This window comes from Rhodamnia argentea, chromosome 3 (assembly GCF_020921035.1).
Source record: "Rhodamnia argentea isolate NSW1041297 chromosome 3, ASM2092103v1, whole genome shotgun sequence".
Lineage (NCBI taxonomy): Eukaryota > Viridiplantae > Streptophyta > Magnoliopsida > Myrtales > Myrtaceae > Rhodamnia > Rhodamnia argentea.
In genome coordinates, this window is record NC_063152.1 from 3,571,833 (window position 1) to 3,593,755 (window position 21,923).

General features: G+C 41.9%; 1 protein-coding gene and 1 pseudogene across 1 annotated transcript in view; both read left to right on the forward strand.

The window, feature by feature from the left end:
- The window catches only part of LOC115734079 (protein PYRICULARIA ORYZAE RESISTANCE 21-like), a 47,117-nt gene extending 43,991 nt beyond the window's left edge, over nucleotides 1–3,126 (forward strand). Inside the window, exon 4 of the mRNA XM_048276330.1 lies at nucleotides 3,097–3,126. The gene's annotated coding sequence lies outside the window, so the exon portion shown is untranslated. The remainder of the gene's footprint in view (nucleotides 1–3,096) is intronic.
- The window catches only part of LOC115730771, a 44,223-nt pseudogene extending 31,838 nt beyond the window's left edge, over nucleotides 1–12,385 (forward strand).
- The last annotated feature ends 9,538 nt before the right edge of the window (nucleotides 12,386–21,923 follow it).

The following is a 21,923-nucleotide window of genomic DNA, read 5'->3' on the forward strand; positions in this document are numbered from 1 at the left end:
TAGTCCTAAATCTTTTTGCATTGGTACCATTTAATCATTCGATCAATTTTGGCCGGAAATCACCGATGTGGATGCCTACAGTGCCAAAATTATATTTTTGTTATGTTTCCCAACAACGAATAGAATGCTATATGTTTAAAACAAAACAGCAATTCGAGTAACTTTTTATTCATTACAAAATTACTCTTAAGAAAATTAACATCAACTTTCATCCACCCACTAAGCTTCACTTGCTCCACTCAAAAAACAAGTATCCTCACTCATTTTACGCAACTTTAAAAGTAACGACCCCTTTTTTTTGGGTAATTCTCATTTTTATTTTCCCCGTTTAACGCGTGCTCAGCACTACTAATATTTAATTAGAGGGAACTTTCCCACATGCACGAACTTTCCCGATACTTTCACGGCAGTTAGATATAATCAGCATCGACACAATTGCAAGTTGAAAGGCCGACCACAAATTACATCTATAGGTGACATACTATAAGCTTAATATCCTAAATTAGAAGGAGAAACAATTGCCTAATCAAATCCATGGTTCTCTCAAGCTCTCAACTTCGTTCTAACCTAATTTATAAGCTGAATATAACCTAATTAGCAATAATCCGTGGTCCACACCTATCGAAGAGGGAGACATAGGTCTAGATTTTTAATTTGTCCACGGAATTAATCTATCTTACCTTGCGCTGTGAATGGCAACTTCCTAACTATCTGGACAGTGACTTGATAAACAAAGCTTCTTGTTGTTTCTAATCAATGGCTTCTTGCTTTTTACACATAGGCATTCCATTACTACATTCGGGGTCCCCAGTCATTTTACAAATCTAATGCACATTGCCAACCAATTTGCGTACGTATAATTTGGTTTTATTGTCCATGGAGAATCATTCTTTGTTTCTTTCCACAATTCTTTAATTTCATGATATACTCTTTGCGGTGATTGATTTATCATATAAGGAAGGTCTAACGTGATTTTTTTTTTTTTTTGGAGTTTGTAGTACTGTGATTAAATCATGCCACGGGCTTAGAGAACACGGACGATTACTTAACCAATGTTGGAGACAACTAAATAAGAATTTTTTTTTCTTTCCAAAGTTCAAAATTAGTATTCTCCGACGCATCATTCGATCTTTAGTGGAATCTTGTGCTTCACTCCTAGAATAGGCAGATTGCATTGATCGAGCCACATAAATCTGGTGTCTCATTTATTTCATTGTTTTATTTGTTATCGCACTCGATCACTCGACATGGTCGACGATCATTCAATACAATTTTAGCTCCATGTACTGAGCTAAGCATTACTGCGCATAAAACGATACAGTTCACCCAGACATAGTCACCTATTGAATTCCCTCGGAATCCAACTACATGTGCAGTGAATTGTTGAAACCAAATTCAATGCAAGAAGAACAATCAGAGCACCGAGATCACATGAGCAAAACGACAGCTTTAAGGAACAAAAACCTCAACGCGGACTGCTCTAGCCATCACCTAAGTGCTGTTCCTGTTCTTCAGCTTTAAGAAAATGATGCGAGCGGTTCTTGAACTTTGGTTTAATGTGTAATGTGGTCCCTAAACTGATATGTGGTCCTTGCACTTTTTATTCAATGTGGCCCTATAACTTTAGCCTAATGTGTTATGTGGCCTTTGGACTTTTTAATTTGTTTGATGTAGTCTCTAGACTTCTGGTGCATGCTTTTCGTGGTCCCTAAATTATATGAAAATATTCACTGTCGGCCCCGAATATGAATTAATGGAAGGAAAACATTGACTATTTCACATAACTCGGGGACTACGTTGAACATGTACAAAAAGTCCGAGGACTATATTGAATAAATTAAAAATTTAGAGACCACATTGCCTTTGGGCTAAAACTCAAGGACCACATTGAAGAAATTGAAAGCTCATAGATCATATTACATATTATGTCAAAGTTTAGAGATAATTTGTGTCATTACCCTCCTTATTCTTTCGACGATGGAAAGGTGAAAACACTTGACCGATCTCTGCTCATAACCCCATTATTGCCGCAGAGGTGATGTAATCCCCGTGGACGTCACGAGTTCCACGCCTTGCTTCTGCTAGTATTCAACGTGACAGTGACAATGGAACTACCATACGTACGGGCAAGTTCCATGTTCCTTTGTCTCCACCAAACTACGGGGTGGCCCTACCCTTCTTTGGTTGACTCCTGCTCATCATGCGACTCTAGGTCAAATACAGAAACTTTTCTCAAATTACTTAGGGAAGCAGATGAAGGTATTGAATAGGGAGGAAGCTTTCTATTTCTCAAACCAGCCTGTTCTCATCCACCCCATCATCTCTCGTTCCTTTCTTCACCGCTCTCCCCATTCACTCATTTTCTTGGAGCTCTCCAGACCTTGTCTCTCCCACAGCCATGGTGAAGAAGGTGGATCCTCCTCCTCTTTCCTCTAACTCATCTCTCTCGCTACCCGCTGCCTCCGTTTTTCTTCTCCGCATTCATTTGATACACATTGGCTTTATTGATTTTTGCGTTGTTCTTGTTTGTTGCAGGTGACCAGAATGTTGATAAAGGTGGATCTGCATTGCTGTCGCTGCTACAAGAAGATCAAGAAAATTCTCTGTGAATTTCCCCGTGAGTCTCTCTCTCTCTCTCTCTCATTTCAAATTGTTGTCATTTCTTGATTTGTAATTACTATTGCATTGGTGTTGGTTTAATTCGACTAAGTTTGCTTATGAATTAACTTGTGAATGAGAGAAATCCGAGACCAGACATACGATGAGAAGAAGAACGAGGTGTTGATCACCGTTGTGTGCTGCAGCCCAGAGAAGATCCGGCAGAACATCATCTGCAAGGGCGGCAAGACAGTGCAGAGCGTCGAGATCCTACCCGAGAAGCCGGTGACGCCCGAGCCGCAGCCGCCCCCGCCCCCTCCAGTGCCAGCATTTCTGATGGTGCCGGTGTATCCGATGGTGCCGGTGTGTTGTTGTCCGCCATTTTATGGACGGTATGGCGGGGGACCATGTTATTGTGGGAATAGAGGCTACTACGTGTGCCGATGTGATTACTTCAGTGAAGAAAATGCGAACGCGTGCACCGTCATGTGATCGCAGTTTTGAAATTTCTCGTGTCAATCGCCAATCTAGTAACTTGGTGAAAGAAACGTCAGTCAATTGCTTGTTGATTTCATCATTTCAATAAAAACCTTAGTCCTTTTCGTGTCTCCTCTCATCCTCCCGTTGAGCACATATTCGTGCCTCTTGCTCGCCTCCATGATGATTCATTCACTACTGAATGACCTTCTCAAAGTGAAATGAAAGAAAGATGATCGTGACTTTATCATATTGCCTGAGGTTATTGGTACCCCGTTATAGCCATATATTCTACATCTGCTCTCTGCTTGTTCCTCACAAATAACAGCACAACACATCAACGATGAGAAAATTACCTAAAAAAAGTCCTAAACTTATTTTAGGGATGTCAATTCAGTTCTAGACATTTCAATTTGGTTTATATAGTCCTTAACATTTTAGCCATTTGCCCAGTTAGCCATTCCGATCACTTTAGGCTAGAAATAATTGGCATGGATGAAAGATCGTCCTATGTGATCACCACTGAGCTCGTTGACCGGTGTAGGGACATAATGAAGAAAACAAGAAAAAAGGAAAGGGAAAATGAGAAAATTGCAATAAAGCCTAGAAAAATAAAATAAAAAATTGCAAATATTATGCACGTTAGTGTGACCGTGCCATGTAGAACGATCGACATCCACATCAGTAATTTTTGATTAAAATTGATCGGAACGGTTATATTAACAAATCGTAAAAAGATTTAGGACTAAATTGTGCAAATTAAAAGGTTTAGGATTGAATTGTCATTTATAAAATGGGTTTAGGATTTTTTTTTTTGGTAATTATTGCCACCAACTATTGGGACCCACCTCGGGGCCGACATCACTGGTCGATGTTGACGCCGACAAGCGCTTTCATAAAGCTCAACCATGGTGGCCACGATCTCGACCTGACCTTGAGCCGGCGTAGTGACCATCGCCTGCCACGGATATGAGGTTGGGGATGGCCTCCGAAGGAACAACGGCGGTGTGTCCGGTGGAGAGGGGAGACATGGTGGTGGGGTGCATGGGACCGAGCAAGCCTCTCAAGTGAATATTTACAGTGGGAAGTAAAGTTTGAAGATGCTTTTTGTGACTTTCTTCTTAAAGAAGGTAACTTCTGTTGAAACTCGTAGTCGCGAAGCACGTCGCGATCCTCAAGATGATCGAAGACTATCGAAGGTGAAAGATTCTCTTCACACAAGAGAAGTTTTCAAGGGAGGAGATGGATGAACTCTATAATTTACTATATTCACCTTACTTTCACCTTACTAAAACGATTACAAGACTTGCCTTTATATAGGCTTAGAAACATGACTCTCGACATACCCTAGGTACATGAAAAGACACGTCTAGATACATAGCAATAATTACACATCGGAATACTAAAAGACTCTCGAGACACACGATAAATAATGACTCTTAAAAAACTACAAAGCAATAATGACACTAAACACGCGCGTTGAATAAACAACTATCGAAAATCGAAAAGTCTATCAACAACCATAAGAATACGAAGGGTCACACTATTAAAGATTCTAGAGTAGGCGGTGATATCTTCAATACTCCCCCTCACCGACTACTCTCTCTTAGGACGGATCTCGAGACCATACCAAGCTGAGTTCTAAACTCATCGAACTTTGCTGCTCCAAGACCTTTGGTGTAGATATCAGCAATTTGATCACCTATTTTGGTGTATTCCATTTTGATCTCACCTTGCAAGACCTTCTCTCGTAGAAAATGATAGTGTACTTCCACATGCTTTGTTCTAGCATGAAAAACTGGATTTTCTGCCAAAACATGTTGTCGAATAATCTATCGATTGATGGAGATCATCCAATATCTGTACTAGCCACGTACTCTCCCGAGCTGCCATTGCTCTTGCTCTATATTCAGCTTACGTCGTCGATAGAGACACGATCGGCTGTCTTTTTCTGCACCAGGATACTATTGCCGATCCAAGATTAAACGAGTATCCAGTAGTCAAGTGCCTTGTGTATTGATCTCCAGCAAAGTCGGCATCGCAATAACCGACCAACTCACCCGATGAGACTTTCTTGTACAAAAGGCCAAAATCAAATGTCTTCTTTACATACCTCGGGATACTCTTGGCTGCATCCAAGTGAGGCTACTGTGGCTTCTCCATAAATCGACTTACTACTCCCACCGCAAAAGCGATATCAGGTCGAGTTATGGTAAAGTAAATTAGACTACCTACCGGTTGCCTGTACATGGTCGAATCTTCTAACTCTCGACCTTCATTAGCACATAGCTTTGCATTCCCATCTAACGGAGTAGATATGGGCTTGCGATCAAGCATCCTGAACTTCTCCAAGAGATCTTGTGCATACTTCTATTGACATAGGAATAACCCTTCCTTTGTCCGATCAATCTCGAGTCCCAAAAAGTGTTTTAGCTCTCCAAACTCCTTCATCTGAAAATGGACAGAGAGGTTGGCTCTAATTCGACATATCTCATCTTCATCATCTCCAGTAATGATGAGATCATCCACATAAACTAGCACAACTGCTATCTTTCCATCTTTTGCCTTCACGAACAAGCTCGACTCTGCTGGGACTACAGAATAACCGCTTTTCAATAAGAATTCCACGATCTTCCCATATCATGCTCTCGGGGCTTACTTCAAGCCATACAATGCTTTCTTTAGCTTACGGACATATTCTGAATGATTTTTACTCTTGAAACCATCCGGCTGCTCCATGTATATTTCTCGATCAAGCTCTCCATGCAAAAAGGCATTCTTCACATCCATTTGCCACGGATTCCACGACTTGCTTGTTGCAAGTGCTATAGAACTCGAACAGTAGTAACTTTGGCAACCGGCCTAAAGGTTTCTTCATAATCAATGCCATACTTTTGTGACAAACCTCGAGCGACTATACATGCTTTATACCTCTCTATCGACCCATCCGGTCGAGTTTTCAATTTATAAACCCATTTGCAAGATATAGGATGTACCTCTTCGGGTTTCGGCATCAAGTCCCACGTCTCATTCTTCTTTAGTGCGAGGATCTCTTCCTCCATGGCCTTCCTCCACTCTGCATCCTTTGATGCTTCCTCATATGTTGACGGCTCCATTACGCCAACATCTTGATCAATAGCTGCATTGGCATACTTGGGGTTTGGCCTCCTCTGCCTCCGTGATCTCCGAAGTCAAGGCTCCTTTTCTTCGAGTTCCTCTACCCGACTTGGTCGAAATTCTTCTGTTATTATTCGATGCTCACCGGATGAACTTGTTGAACCTTGTAACCGTGCTTCAACATCCTTTTCGACATCTTTTTTGATAGGCTGATCCTCATCGAATTCTTTCAGCCTTTCCGGAAACTCTTCTTCTTCGATATGCTGTGAATCCGGCAATTCGACAGCTTGAGATGACCATCATGACGACAATTCGTCGAACACCACATTCCTCAAAATATAGCACCTCCCTGTTGTAGGATCACAGCACTTCCACCCTTTACGTTGATCATCATAGCCCACGAAAATACATCGAACCGCCTTCTTATCGAATTTCTTTGTGAAGGTGTTCGGCACAAATGCATAGCATACACATCCAAAAACTCTTAAATGACTTACCACAGGCTTGCAATTCCATAATCTTTCGTATGGTGAAATGAAGCCAAGCCTTGCTTGAGGTAGTCCGTTAATCACATGCGCCGATGTCTTCATACACTCAGCCCAAAATTTAGGTGGAACATTCTTCGCATGTAGCATGCTCCTGCATATCTCTGCTAGATGCCGATTCTTCCTTTCGGCAACTCCATTTTGCTGTGGCGTATACGAACAAGTAAACTGTCGACGTATCTTGTATTTTCGCAAATACTTCGTGAATTCATTAGAAGTATATTCTCCTCCGCTATCAGCACGAAGGCAAAGAATCTTCTTGCCCACTTCACTTTCTACCTTCTCCTTAAACTCCTTAAATTTGATAAATGCCTCAAATTTATCTTTCATAAAATCAACCCAAACATACCTGGAGAAGTCATCGATAAATGTGATCATGTACTTTGATCCACCAATAGACGATTACTTTCTTGGACCAAACACATCCGAGTGAATGAGCTCGAGAGGCGTACGAGCTTTGAATGATGATTCTTAGTAAGGAAGTTGATGTGCCTTTCCATACCGGCATCCGGCACAAACCACATCTTCTTGAACTTCTAACTCGGGGAGGCCTTTCAGCATATTCTTCTGCATTATCACTTTCAACTTGTGATAACGTACATGCCCAAGCCTTGCATTCCACAAATCAGGTGTATCATTCCTCCAGGTTTTGTTTACGTATGCCGTTTGAGCGGACATCACGTAAACGGACTCCGGTCGACGTCCCTCCATGATTGGTCGACTAGTGGGCTTCACACTTCGGTACACCTTAACATCTCATGGACCGAATATAACATAATTACCCGAGTCCGTGAGCTGGGACACAGACAATAAATTTTTCTTCATCCCCGGCACGTGATACACATTTTTCAATTCAACCCTTTGTGAATTGAATCGAGGAGTTATCACCGTCTCACCAATATGAGAAATTGGCAACCTCGAGCCGTCTGCAGTAATAACTACACGTCCACTCGTATAATCAAGTATATTCAACAGCTTGCTTTGATCTCCGGTCATATGATTCGAACACCTTGAATCAACAATCCAGTCAACATCATAATTAAACGACTTATCACTTATAGTGATTAAAGCCATCGAATGGTTCAACTCGGCAATGGACGAGGCAACGAACTCATCTTGCACCTCCGTTGCAACAGACGCATGAAAATCCCATTCCACATTGTCGTCGAAATTACTCCTCTTTGATGATGGTGCGACATTTCCTTCAACTCTCTTTGCTCGACAATCTTTGGCGAAATGCCCTTCTTTGCCACGGGCGTAACATCGTCTTTTGTCATTGCCGTAGCAATTCCGCCAAGCTCCCCCTGATCGAAAGTTCATCTCTCCTGGACGCTTTTTCCATTCTCCACGAGCTGGTTGCTTTTACCTTTTGACATGACTTTTTTTCGACTTGTCATCTCTATTGTCAACACCGATTCTCCTTTGGCCATTGAACCCTCTTTTATCATTGAAAAGGGCTTTCTCGTCTCCCTTAATCGAAAGCTTAGACATTTGATTATCTAAAGTTTCTTGGTTGGCCAAAATATTTTCCAGTTCGGTCAACGTCGGTTGAGTTGCCCATCCACGAGTAGCCGTAACAATACCATTATACTCCGGCTTTAACCCGTGAATAATAATCCTTCTCATTCTCGTTTGGGAGATGGCATTATTCGGATCTAGTTTCAAAATTTCGTCACAAATAGACTTAACTTTGGAGAAATACTGACTCACCGTCATATTTTGTTGTGACATCGACAACAGCTCGTTCTCCAACATTTGCAACTTGGCATCATTCGACCTCGCGAACAACACTGCCAAGTTATTCCATGCCTCCTTGGGAGTCTGCGCACTCTTTATATGCTGCAACAAGTCATCTTCAACAGTCACAGCAAGAGCATAAAGAGCCTTACCCGCTTTGATGTTCCATCTCCTCGGCTCACTATCGTTTGTAGGTGCCATGGTGTTCTTGCCGCCAACAATATCCCACAAATCTTGACCCTACAAATAAAGCTGCATGCGGATACTCCAATTATTATAATTGGAATTGTTGAGCTTCTCAATACCATTCGTCGAACTTGGTACATCTGCCATCCGATTGGAGAAAAATGCCTGGCTTGGTCCCGATCAATTGATCACGATCCTTGACCGTACTTTGGCAGAACTTTGACGTACTCCGGTCCTCGACCGCTTGCACACGAATAATGGTCGCTGGCCACCGTCTTCACGAACCACGCTCCAGAAGACTTGATTCACGGTCCCCGATAACCGTGCTCTGATACCGAATGTTGAAACTCAAAGTCGCGAAGCACGTCTCGATCCTCAAGATGATCGAAGACAATCGAAGGTAAAAGATTTTCTTCACACAAGAGAAGTTTTCAAGGGAGGAGATGGATGGACTCTATAATTTACTATATTCACGTTACTTTCACCTTACTAAAACGATTACAAGACTTGCCTTTATATAGGCTTAGAAACATGACTCCTGACATACCCTAGGTACATGAAAAGACACGTCTAGATACATAGCAATAATTACACATCGGAATACTAAAAAACTCTCAAGACATACGACAAATAATGACTCTTAAAAAACTACAAAGCAATAATGACACTAAACACGCGCGTCGGATAGACGACTATCAAAAATCGAAAAGTCTATCGACAACCATAAGAGTACGAAGAGTCACGCTATTGAAGATTCTAGAGCAGGCGGTGCTATCTTCAATAACTTCCCGATGAAGTCGCCCTTGGTATGTAAAGTCATAGCACACCTCATCCTCATAGCAAAGGATTCTTCACATGTGATGGAAAGTGCAACTTTCATTAAGTGATAGTAACTCATCTAGTTGCAACGCTTAGGTTTTGTAGGTCAAACTTTAACTAAAATTGCTCCTAACCGCATTTAACATCATCCTTCAAGGTCGCTTGATGTGGTCATTTTGTTTTAGTAGTTGCTACAACAAGGCGTCCTTTGTTTTGGTGCGGGTGGACCCCGGGCTTCGGCTACCTTCGCGATCATGATATTCGTCGGATGTATTTCGGACTCCAGCTAAAGGTCGGGATCGAGATGCTCGCACAAAGTGCACGGGTCGCATGTTAGAAAGAACATTTTTTCGTCCTTAGAACCAAATTTTAAGTGACAACAACCTTCGGTCGATGTGGACTACTAGGACGGGGAATTAGATTCCATGACTATTTAGAGTGCGCATTCGAGTGAAGATAAAACTTTGCACTTACGAATGAGTATTGCTCTGTAAAGGTGGCGTACAACCCCCTTTCAATGCCAAATTTATCTCATTGGAGTAGGTTTCGTCGGCTTCGCGAGCAAGGAAATTTCGACCCAACACCACAACATGAACTCTTACCAATATATGTTGGTTGCATAGAGGTAGAGAGAGATCAATTTAGTTATGTCAGCTTAATTTACGACTAAGCATGAACGCGAAACCAACATCGTTACGTGACCCCTCATCCTTGCTCGCAAAGCATTATTCCCCCAATTCCGCATCACTGCTGGCTTTGACTCTTATGATTCGATGACGAATCACCATATAACTCTATAGATATTGGGTATACAAAGTCACGGCACAGCTCATCCTCGTTGTAAGTATTGAAAAGATAAGGAAAACTAGTCAGCAGAGTCCAAATTAAACTGGAAGTCCGGCTCGACTCAGTAAAGAAGGAAACAACAACCGTGTTTTCCTTTTCCACATATATATTCATGTTTATATCCGGAAATGCATTCCATCTTATTTAAGGATAATAAAAAAAAACTCCCAAGGTGATACGATGAATCGAGGGTTTCTCTTAGGATTCTCTTCTCGGTCAAGCGAACCGCGTTAAATCCTGTTCCGGTTGTTCATGTCTCTCTCTCTCTTCAAGACTCCAACTACTGTTAAAGACAATTGGGGACGCGTTTCCAATGGCGTTTCTGCTTTAGATCTTAGGCTTATGATTATCCTTATCTCTGTTGCAATAGTCAACAATCAATAAGAAAGTTCATAATTGTAGTTACCATCTAAAGAAGTTTTGCATGTCGCTGCAAATTGCCAAATATATCGATCGGTGACGTCCGCCAATTTATTGAATTAAAATCCTGGTCGATATCTCAAGGCGAATTGCCATGTTAGTCAATTTCGGGAGATTGGAAAACAAATATAGAAAATTGCCGAAGTAATGCTGGTTGATATCTCAAAGCCAATTGCCATATTGGTTAATTGAAGGAAACAGGCAGTGTAATATCATGTTCCCTTTGTAGTTCGGACAATGAGCCGGTGTAATTTCTTTTGATGATGGAAGGCAAAACCCGTGCATGATCATCTATTTATTGTAAAAATTCGGCACACAACCATAGCGAAACAGAGCGTGAATGCGAGAAAGAGAAATCGAGATATAATATTTATCATGGTTCATCCTTAAATCGGGGCTACATTTAGAAGATGATTTTACTATGATTAGCATATTTCATCTCTTTGTTACAACTTTCAATTTATAAACGAAGTATGTTATATAAAAATAGTAGCTATTCATGAGACAAAGTTCAAATTACTAATAAAATATATGCTCAATCTATAAAAACCTCTAGCATGAAAGAAGGCATTGCTCTCTTAAGACCTGAAGGGCGACTCTTCCGAAACCCCACCCACTCACCGAGGAGCGGGATCCCGTACTTTTCTATCGAATGGGTAGTGTGAACCACACCCTAACACTCATAAATCCACCGATGCCGCCAAGTGAAAGCCCAATAATGCGAGTGACCTAGTGATGTAATGCTATGGACGTCATGAGCTCAACGCATGCTCTTCCTCGTATTCGACACGAAAATGACAGTAGAACTAATTAACGTAGGAACCCTTCACGTTTCGCTATTTAGAGCAGGCGAACCTGTGCAAGGAAGCAGGTTCGGCAAAAGATTTGTTGCAAGGGAAGAGACATCATTTTAGGCATCGACATTATACTGCCCAAGCCAGTAGTTACAAAGGATCAATCCACCCAAACTAAGGAACCAGTACAAAGGATGTATCCACTCAAACTCCAGAAACAACTCCTCCGCCGGACGGACCACCCGGAAACCAGTGTCCTCCTCCACCGATACTAGGTTACCCACCGATGTATGTGATGGGGCTGGTGTACGTTTGTCCCCCATGTCACAATCGAGGTTGCTGTTGGTTCTGTCCATGCAACTGCCACTGCAGGAGGCCGCCAATGTGCGGCGGTGGATGTGGGAGGCCACCGATGTGCCGTGATGGTTGTGGGTGGCTGGCCCACGAGTGCTGATGCCAGAGACCTCTTTACTCGAGGTGCTGCGATTGATGCAACAACAATGGAAACGCCTCTTCGTCATGGACCCTGCATAGTTGTGACGGTGGAAGGCCGCCGGTGTGCACCAATGCCGGCTGCAAGTGCGAAGCTTTCTGGTCGCTTGTGTAAGGAGAGCTCCGTGGTATTTATGCGAAACCGAGGTTTTCATTCCGTCGAGCCGGTGTTTTCACGACATCGAGAGGAGCACGCTACACAGTATCTTCTATTAGGTATACGTCGCCTTCGTCGGATCTTGATTATGTCTACGCATAAGGATCCGTTGAATTATGCTTTACCCTAGGTTTTCAACTTCTATTGTACTTTGCATTACCTTTCACCTACTTTGGTCTTCAATGTTGTTGCTGATTCGGTACTACGGTTGTGGTCCTTCATCTTCCCATCGAACTTCCACCAGAAAACAATAATGCTAGTATTGATAAGGCCTCACGGTGCATGTGCTACTCCTTGACTACCATGTCCAAATCAATCTCCATTCTAGATTTTCTGATTTCTCTCTCTGCTCTCAACCTCCCATGTTCTTCACGCGAGCTTGAAATTCTCCTAAGCTCTAGTTTCACCTATAATCATGTCCTTCGGCCGAGTAAGACGACGGCCATCCATCGTGCCGATTAGTTTGCAGGCCTTTCGATTAGAGTGGAAACATCGACCCGTCTGATCGGGATTCGATCGAAGGTGTCCCGCTCAAGGAGCCTGTCCGGTCGACCTACTATGTTCTCCGCATGCCACTTGTCGATCGAACCGCCAGTTCTTGGGTTGTGTCCAGGAGGGGAGATCATGATTCCATCTTTCTCTTGAAACGATTGAAAATAAGTAAAGATTAAATAAAAGTCGCTTATCTATCTTTAGATTTGTGTATGGTTATCTTGGCTTTTCCAGGTTAATGGTCCTATTTGCCTGACTTTCTAAGGTTGACGATTAAGAAAGCGGACCATATGGCGGGCCTAGACTCTCAACTGGGCCAGCAAATTTGGGCTTCCGCACGACAATGCAACTGTGTGGGCCAGCATGGACCCGGCTCAAGCCCGTCAAGGCCCGTCATTCATACCATGTGGGTTTCACATCTCTTTTGACTTATGTACAAACAACAATTCGACACACATTAGATTAATAAGCAAGATTTCTATCGAAATGCACTTGATTGTTACGTAAATTCGACACTTTTCTCTGAGACAAAAACATGAAAATATATAATAAGAAAGATTTATAGGGATCTGAAAAGATTAAAACTCGGGATTTTCTATTCTCATCCATCTAAAATTTTGTGGGGCCATTAATTTAATATACAAATAATCTAATTGAATCACGCTTTCAATTGATTCGAAAAAGATCGTTTCATAATTTTGTACGTCTTTCAATATAGGCGCCAACATATTTCCCCTATTTCTCGAAATTAGAAAAGGCTTAATTGAGGACTCCATCTGAAATTCCTAATGTAAATGGGGTCAAATTTCTTTAAAAAACAAGAAGAACCCTCCTCCCACTTCTGGAGGGTGAAGAGGTGGCTTCGAAAAATTTGGGTGTTTGGTCGAGTGTGACTAAAAATCGATATTTTAACTCGTATATAATAAAAATTGATGAAGTACGAGTTAGTAAAATTTTGATAAATGTTCGATAAATTTTTTTGATAAATGGATTATCAATGGATATGAATTTTAAGTCTAATTATACGCGGGTTATAAATGGATTTGTCTTTGAACCTATTTAAAACGGCTAGACAAACTCAAACCATTTACAATTCACTTAACTTGCAAAATTTTATTAATTTATATTTTTTTATTTTTTCTTTTTATTTTATTTTTATTCCACAAATTTGACCACCGCCGTCTGCTGCCGGCGACCGACGGTTAACCAATGGCACACTTAGCCACGGGGTCGTTAAACGTCACTAAATGGTTGAGTTCACAGCTACTCAAGAAGAGTTCGCACAAATAAATGAAACTATATTTTACTTTCCATGCTATTTCATTTTGCACTTTTTTTTTTTTTTTGTCGAATTTCATTTTTGCACTTTGATTACATAATTTGTTAGCAATTGTGGATCTTGAGGACCTGACAGGCGACAGCCACACCCTCGCCGGGTGACGAAGCATCCCTCACGCCCGGCCTGTCCCCGAGAATCCACCCCGCACTATCTCTTTCCCTGCGCTCCCCCTCTTTGTCGCTAGTCGATCGGTGCTCGCGACAACAGATCCGACATCGCCAAGCCCCGGCACAACGGCGTCGCTTGAGGCTTGGCGGGCCGCCAGGGGGTTGCGACATCTAGCCCGGCCTTGCCTAAGGCTGCGTGCGATGCTAGGGTGGCTAGGATCGTTGAGCCGGGACATAAATCGAGAGAGAAAACACGAGAGGTTCGGCCATTTCGCGCAAGGCAACAGCAACAGGAAGCTTAGGCAGCGATAGGACGGGGCGAGACCGTGGGGACACGGGGAGGGGCCAACGGCGCGGGAGAAGGTATTCTGTTTGGTTTTTGGATAAGTTCTTGTAAAAAATAATTTTAAAAAAAATTAATTAGATTTATATTGCATGAGAGTGTTTTACCAATATCATTTTTCTTAACTAAGTATAAGAAAAGAATATTCCATGATTTGATTACATATAAAAGTGTTTAAGTAATATGAATTGGGTCGAGTATGAGTTGGGTCGTTAAATATGTATTGCATGAAAATACATCAAAACGGGTTAAAGGGGCCAATATGAGTCGAATCAAATTCGATTTGATCTAAATTCGATTTGACCTATCCATTTAACATCTCTAAGTGGGACTAAAGTATAAAGAATGCTTGTGAAATTTTCCCAGTAAATTATGATTATGGGACCACAATAACATGATCTTCCAAACCATAAACAAAGATGCTTAAGTTGTGAAGTCTTCATCATTGAGGATGGATTTCACTGTGCAAGATAAATTAATGGGTTTCCAAGGCAAATGAGATTTTATTTGGACCAAAAAAAACTATGAAAACATGCTGTATGACAAAATGGGGCAGAATGTGAAATTTCTGACCAGTTCAAACAATTAGGGAAGCGCCCTAATTGCTAAATACCATTGCGGGATTGATGAATACTCTGTCGAATAGGTACGAGAAGTCCCCTCTATCATTAAAAATGTCTAGATGTGATGTCAGTTTCATTTCAACATAAGCGAATGCGTGACTGTCATTGAACACATTAATTAAATCAATGTCGTCATTAGTCACCTTGAGCCCAATTGAAAACGACTTTTGATGATAATGTATATGCTTGGACTCTATTCTCCTCACTGCTCGATAATTAAAATACTATCGTTACTTCTATTAGTGATTACTTTGGGTCTAGAAGCATGACGTTTGATGAAGTATGCTATTTGATTCTGAATAACGACAACTCGCGATCAAGCCCGGATCGTCGACCCGAAATCGATGAGCTTTCGGGTCGGCGCACCGGTCTAGTAAGGTGTTGCCGAGCTTCGCGCCGTGGTGGACAATCAAGAGGCGGCAACAATGCGCTAGTTTGACGAAATGGCAAGTCCGGGGCATGGAGATTGGGCCAGGCGAGATAGATGTTTAGATAATAACGCAAAAAATGCTAACATATCTTGTAAATAAGTCAATAAGAAATCGCTAGAGAGATTACGTAGAACAATAAAGGATACCAGATATTTACATGACTCGATCCGAATGTCGATACCTACGTCCACGGGGAGAGCCGGCAATATAATCCACTATAATTAGAGAATTAGATTTACAATTCCTCATGCACTCGAGTGCTTTCCGCACCTAAATTAAGCCCAATGCAAACCCACAAGTAAAATCTTACAATTTCTCACAGAAATCTCGCTAAGAAAACTCACGGAGAGAAATTGATATTTTGTTGTTTGCTCCGTGCACGGCTCAAGCAAGAACGTCCTCTGTATCTTTCCTTCGCATCCGGCCTTTTCTTGTGGGCTTTAAGAAGTCAAAGGATTAATTCCTTTATACCGCTGCCCTTCTTTTATTACCTTAGTGGGCTTTAAGAAGTCAAAGGATTAATTCCTTTGTTGAGCGACCCCAATCACATCAGCAAACAGACGTCCAATGCTAATCCAATTAGAATTCTTGGATTTATTTCCTGTCAGTTAACAAATTCGATGTATTTCATAAACGGCTCAAACTCGAGACATTAATTTAATAATAATGACGACGAGATCGAGCCCCGCCGAAGCAGGAAAAGGCTCGGCCTCACAAGCCTAGATCCGAGCCGGCGAGGTCGAGCCTCAAGCGGCCATGGCGAGGCTCGGCCTCGCCTGCTCAAATCTAGGCTTGCGAGGCCGAGTCTTGCCCGGCCTTGGCGGGGTTTTTTTTTTCTTGGTAATTTTTTCGATTTTATTCGCGAGGTTTTCTTGATCCCGGTCCGAAAATGTCGTGCTCAACTATTATTGATCGACGAACATCAGGATTAAATTACTTCGAGGAGCGAAGGTGGTGGGATTGTACAATGCGACATGACGGAGCATTTACAGATGAAATTAGCGGTGAGCGGTTCCGGGTTCCTTACAAGTTCCACCTGGAACCTGGAACCTACTCATCGGAACAGGTTCCTCATTTTTTGGAACCTGGAACCTACCCGTCATACCTTGAAACCTGGAACCTACCCTATCACGGGTTCTAAGGTCGGTTCCAGGGTACCCGAGAACGTATCAATTTCTGTTATTTTCTTTTATTTTTTTCATTTTTAATTAAGCAAAATGACAATGAATGCTACAACATCTAAGAGAAAGTAGAGGCGAGTAATTTTAGACTCTGTACAGGTTACATTTAGAACTTGAAACCAATCCATTGGAACACGTTTATCATTTTTTGGAACTTGAAACCTAAAAATTTGTTTGGCTCCAAATTATACACTCATCATCGGATGCCACAGAATATTATATGATTGTGCAAAAACATATACTAAGAAAAACATAAAAATTTATTTCGGAATCTAGGGTCCAGGTTCCGGGTTCCGGGTTCCGGGTTCTAGATAGTGGAACCTGGAACCTACCCGTTGGAACAGGTTCCTCAATTTTTGGAACCTGGAACCTACCTTGCATACCTTGGAACCTGGAACCATACCGGATCCTACGGGTTCCGGTTCCAGGTTCTCGGTTCTACCCTGGAACCATGCTCACCCCTAGATGAAACCGCCACCTCTCTTTTGACTTTCTTTATGCGGTGTGTCCGGCCCGTGCCTGACTTCAAACCAAGTCCTCGGCCTCTGTCTATGGACAATGGACATAGTCTCTTGTATGGGCTTCCTTAAGGTAGTGCATTCTTGTTCTTCTCGTTACCCAACCCCCCAAAAAAAACAAAAATAGTTTATACGGCCCAAATAAGAAGTTCAGCTAAATCTTTACATTTTTCATAATTGATTTACCAAGTGATGCGAAAAAGAGGCTTGCGATTATCGAAACCAAGTGAGTCAAAATCTTCGAGTCCGAACCTCGTACTTGTGTAGGACCTCCAATTAGGTCCCCGCTTCCGCACTTATCGAAACTTGACTTTAGCAAATATAAAATAGAATTCTACAGTAATCATTTCCAAAAATTTTCCTCTTTATATCAAAAAACCGCCTCGTGTTTCGAGATATATATTAGATTAAATTATTAAAGTGGGGTCTACAAGAGATACGGTGTGCGCCCATGCGGGCAACCACACCTCGGTGAGCGATTATTTGCTCAAACGTGAAGAATCACATTGGTTGGCTTTACGTCAATAATCGGCGCACTCTCCTTCGTTCTCCCCCCTGTTACTTCATTCTGTCACTTCAAGAAAATAGAAAACGCAGAACGCTCCTCCCATCGTCAATTGTCGTTTGACAGAGAAAAACTCCGAGATCGCAAAGGGCATCTAATCGGTGATCAATAAGGTACGTTCTCGTGATGTATCTTCGTCGATCGGTGAATCCGGTGATCTATTGGGCATGTTTCCGCTGTTTGTTGAGTATGTATTAGATCGGATTATGTATCCTTCATTGGTATTAGAGCGTGTGTTACTTGATTCTTGATCGTTTTGTGTTGATATGGCGCGTTTTAAAGATTTTTAACCCTAATCGCGAAGTTATTGTTCATAGCCTTTTGATTATAATTTGTTCGTCAAAATAGTAAATTGAACATACAATAGAACGGGCTCATCGAGACGATCGTTTTGAGTGGTCGCCGGCCCCGAGGGTCCGCCGGACGCCGCCGCACGCGCGCCACGCGCCGCGACGGGGCGGAGTCCCGTGGGGCCGTGGCGTTTCGTCCCTTTTTATGCCATTTTTGTTCGTCATTTTTGAGTTATGAATATACCATCGTGTTCGTCTCGAAAATACGAAAATTTTGGCGAAAATTTGGTCGCCGGAGGAGGCCGGACGGCCGGCCACGCGCCAGCACGCGCCAGCAAAGCCGCTGCGCGCGGCGAGCCACGCGCCGCACGTGGGGAGGCCGGGCCGCGCACATGGAGGAGGCCTGCGGCGCATTGGGCCATAACGGGCCCAATACTAAAATCCTTTTGTTTTATATAAACAGGCCAGAAGCGAAAAAGGCCCAGTCCAGCCCATTTGATTATAAACCCAAGCCTTTTAATAAAAACAAAAGGGAGAGGAAATTGGGCCGGCCCATTTTATTTATTTTTTTTTATCCGGCCCGTAACCCGTTACTGACCCGACCCGGTCTGACCTTTGACCCGCGACCGTTGACCCGTTGACTATTGACCCGTTGACTATTGACCCGTTGACCATTGACCAAAAAAGAAAAAAAAAAAGGTCTTGTTGGTCAATACTAAGGGATCTTGTTTTACCTATTATTTTATTTAATATGATATGTTCATAATAGTTACAAAATAATTGGATTTTTCGTAATCCATTTGTGTTCTGCATTCGTTGCGGGAACAATGCAATGGGTAAGACGAAATGCGAGAACACCTCAAAGGCCAAGGAGAGCTGAAGCTTAGCAAGCTCTAAGGGAAAAGATTACAATATTGGGTCTTTATAAATGGGATAATGCTTCTGACATTATAACCCATGTTATTAAGGTCAACGAAATGATCCAAGAAATCGTATGGGCTGGACAAGAAATGACCCCAGTAGATGTATTTTATGCACTACAGAACACTATACCTGTAGAATGGCATGGTTTGATGAATAGCGCATGGTGGAATGATGCTGCCACATATAAGAAATCCGTGCTACTTTCTTACACGATTTTATAAGGATCGGAGCGATGAAGACGTCATCGCTTGCAATGAATGTGTCTTGGCGCGGACAGAATGCGCCATGGCGTAAAGGCAAGGGTCCTCAAAGGTTTTGTCCAAAGGAGCTGATTTTGGCCCTCGATTTGATTCATAATCCTCCTCGAGACCTTAATTATTCTTTTCCTTGTACCAAGGAAATTACATATGCTCATGTTGTAACCGGAGCTAGGAGGATCACACGTTATTATATTTAGACTTTAATTATTAGCTAGTTCCTTTCATGTATGTCTTAGGAGACTTTTAAGGGACTTGTGATTGTTGTATTGATGATTTATGTATATGCATTATGTTATGTGCATATATTTCGAGTGGGAGTGTTCACAAGTTTTAGTAATCGTATGATGAACACAAAGTGATGATTGTATTGGTATTGGTTTCGAGATAAAAAAAATCTGGATGATGATGGGGAACTTAGTGAACTGTTGATTTTAGAATTTCTTTTTTTTTTAAACTACATACCGGTATAATCAAGGTGCATGAATATGATTGCATTTGTTGCATACAAATAGACTTTAAACACGTGCTAAATGTTATACTCAGATATTATGGCAACGGCATCTAAGAATATTGTTCTTGAGCTCAACAAGGGTGAGAAATTGAATGGCGAAAATTATGAAATCTGGAGCATGAAAATCCAGTATGTGCTTGAAGAACTAGAGGCATTGGAAGCTCTTAACCTGACCATGACCGAGCTAGAGGATGGTATCTTGCGCGGCCCAGAAGAGACAAAGAAGCCTTCACCGCCTGGAAGAAAAAGAACTCAACTGCTCGCATTACGTTGTTGAGTAGTATGGATAATGACATCATGCGGGAGTTCAAGCAGCATGAAAATGCTAAAGACATGTGGGATGCATTGAAGGCTAGATTTGGTCGGACTTCTGTCACCAAGGCGAGGCAGCTTACAATCGGGTTCGACACTTATAAGATGCCACATGGGCAGAATATAAAGCAACATTTGAGGAAGATGTCGAACATGATTAGTGAGCTAAAGGATGCTGGACATGTTTTGTCTGATGAACAACAAGTGCAGGCTGTAATTCGCTCTTTGCCTCACAATTGGGAACACATGAAAGTGAACCTAACCCACAATGTGAACGTTACAACCTTCGAGGATGTTGTGCGCCATTTAGAGCTAGAGGAGGACCGCCTTCTGGCGGCTAAGATACAATCCGATGTATATGTTCTTGGATCTAGCTCACATGGAGCTTCGGGCTTCAAGCGCAAGCATCCTGGAAAGTTCAAGAAGTGGACAGGCAAAAGAGTTGAACCATCTGGCAAGAAACCAAAGTTTGAGAAGCATGGAAAAGGGAAACGTCCCGTGAAGAAGAACATTTCGAGGATGAAATGTTACAAGCGTGGCAAGAAGGGTCACTTCCCTCGCGATCGTGGCGAGCCGAAGAAGGTAGAAATCCTTAATACACTTAAAAGTGTTTGTTATGTATCAAGTTCTGTATTTTTAACTGAATCCCATCCTTTGTGGACTATAGACTCGGGAGCCACAGACCATGTAGCCGGAGATCGAAATACGTTTGTGGAATTTCGACGAATTCCAAGTGGAGCGAGATGGATTTATGTAGGAAACAATTCCAGAGCAGAAGTGAAAGGAATTGGCACTTGCCAACTTATCATGCATGGTGGACGCACTTTATTTCTACATGATGTTACATACGCTCCGGAGATTCGTCAAAATCTTGTCTCTGTGTTGGTATTAGTCAAACTTGGTTTTAGTATGAATTTTCACAATAATGGTGTAGATTTGTTGTTAGGAACAACTTTTTATGGTTCTGGTTATTTCACGGATGGCTTTATTGTATTAGATATTGAACATACTAGTGTGAATGTGTGTTATTCCCTGTTTGCATCTTCTAGTTCCAATGAGAATGATGTGAATACATGGCATGCTAGACTTGGTCATATTGGCCAACAAAGAATGAATAGATTAGCCAAAGATGGCTTATTAGGCAATATTGAGAAAGTTGAATTGCCTACCTGTGAGCATTGTCTAATGGGAAAAACAACTAGAAAGCCATTTGGAAAAGGGACAAGAGCTGAATTCCCATTGCAATTAATCCATACTGACATCCGTGGCCCGATGAATGTTAGGGCAAGGCACGGTGCTGTTTATTTCATCACATTTATTGATGATTATACTCGATATGGATATGTCTATCTGATATCTCATAAATCAGAAGCATTTAGTTGCTTCAAGAAATTTATGACCTTAGTGGAAAATCAGTTAGATAAGAAAATAAAAGCTTTGAGATCCGATCGAGGTCGAGAATATTTATCTAATGAGTTCAGAAATCTATGTGATGAAAAGGGAATAGATAGACAGTTATCTATTCCATACACTCCGCAACAAAATGGTGTTGCCGAAAGACGAAACAGAACCCTACTTGAAATGGTTAGGTCCATGATGGCACAAGCTAATTTACCAATTGCCTTTTGGGGCGATGCTTTATTAACTGCTGCCTATGTACTTAACCGAGTGCCTTCCAAATCAGTCACTTCTACCCCATATGAATTGTGGACAGGTCGAAAACCTGATTTAAGCTTTCCCAAACCTTGGGGTTGTCTTGCCTATACTCATGAGTCCTCATATAAATATGGAAAATTAGGACCAAGAGGCAAAAAGAGTATCTTCATAAGATACTAAGAA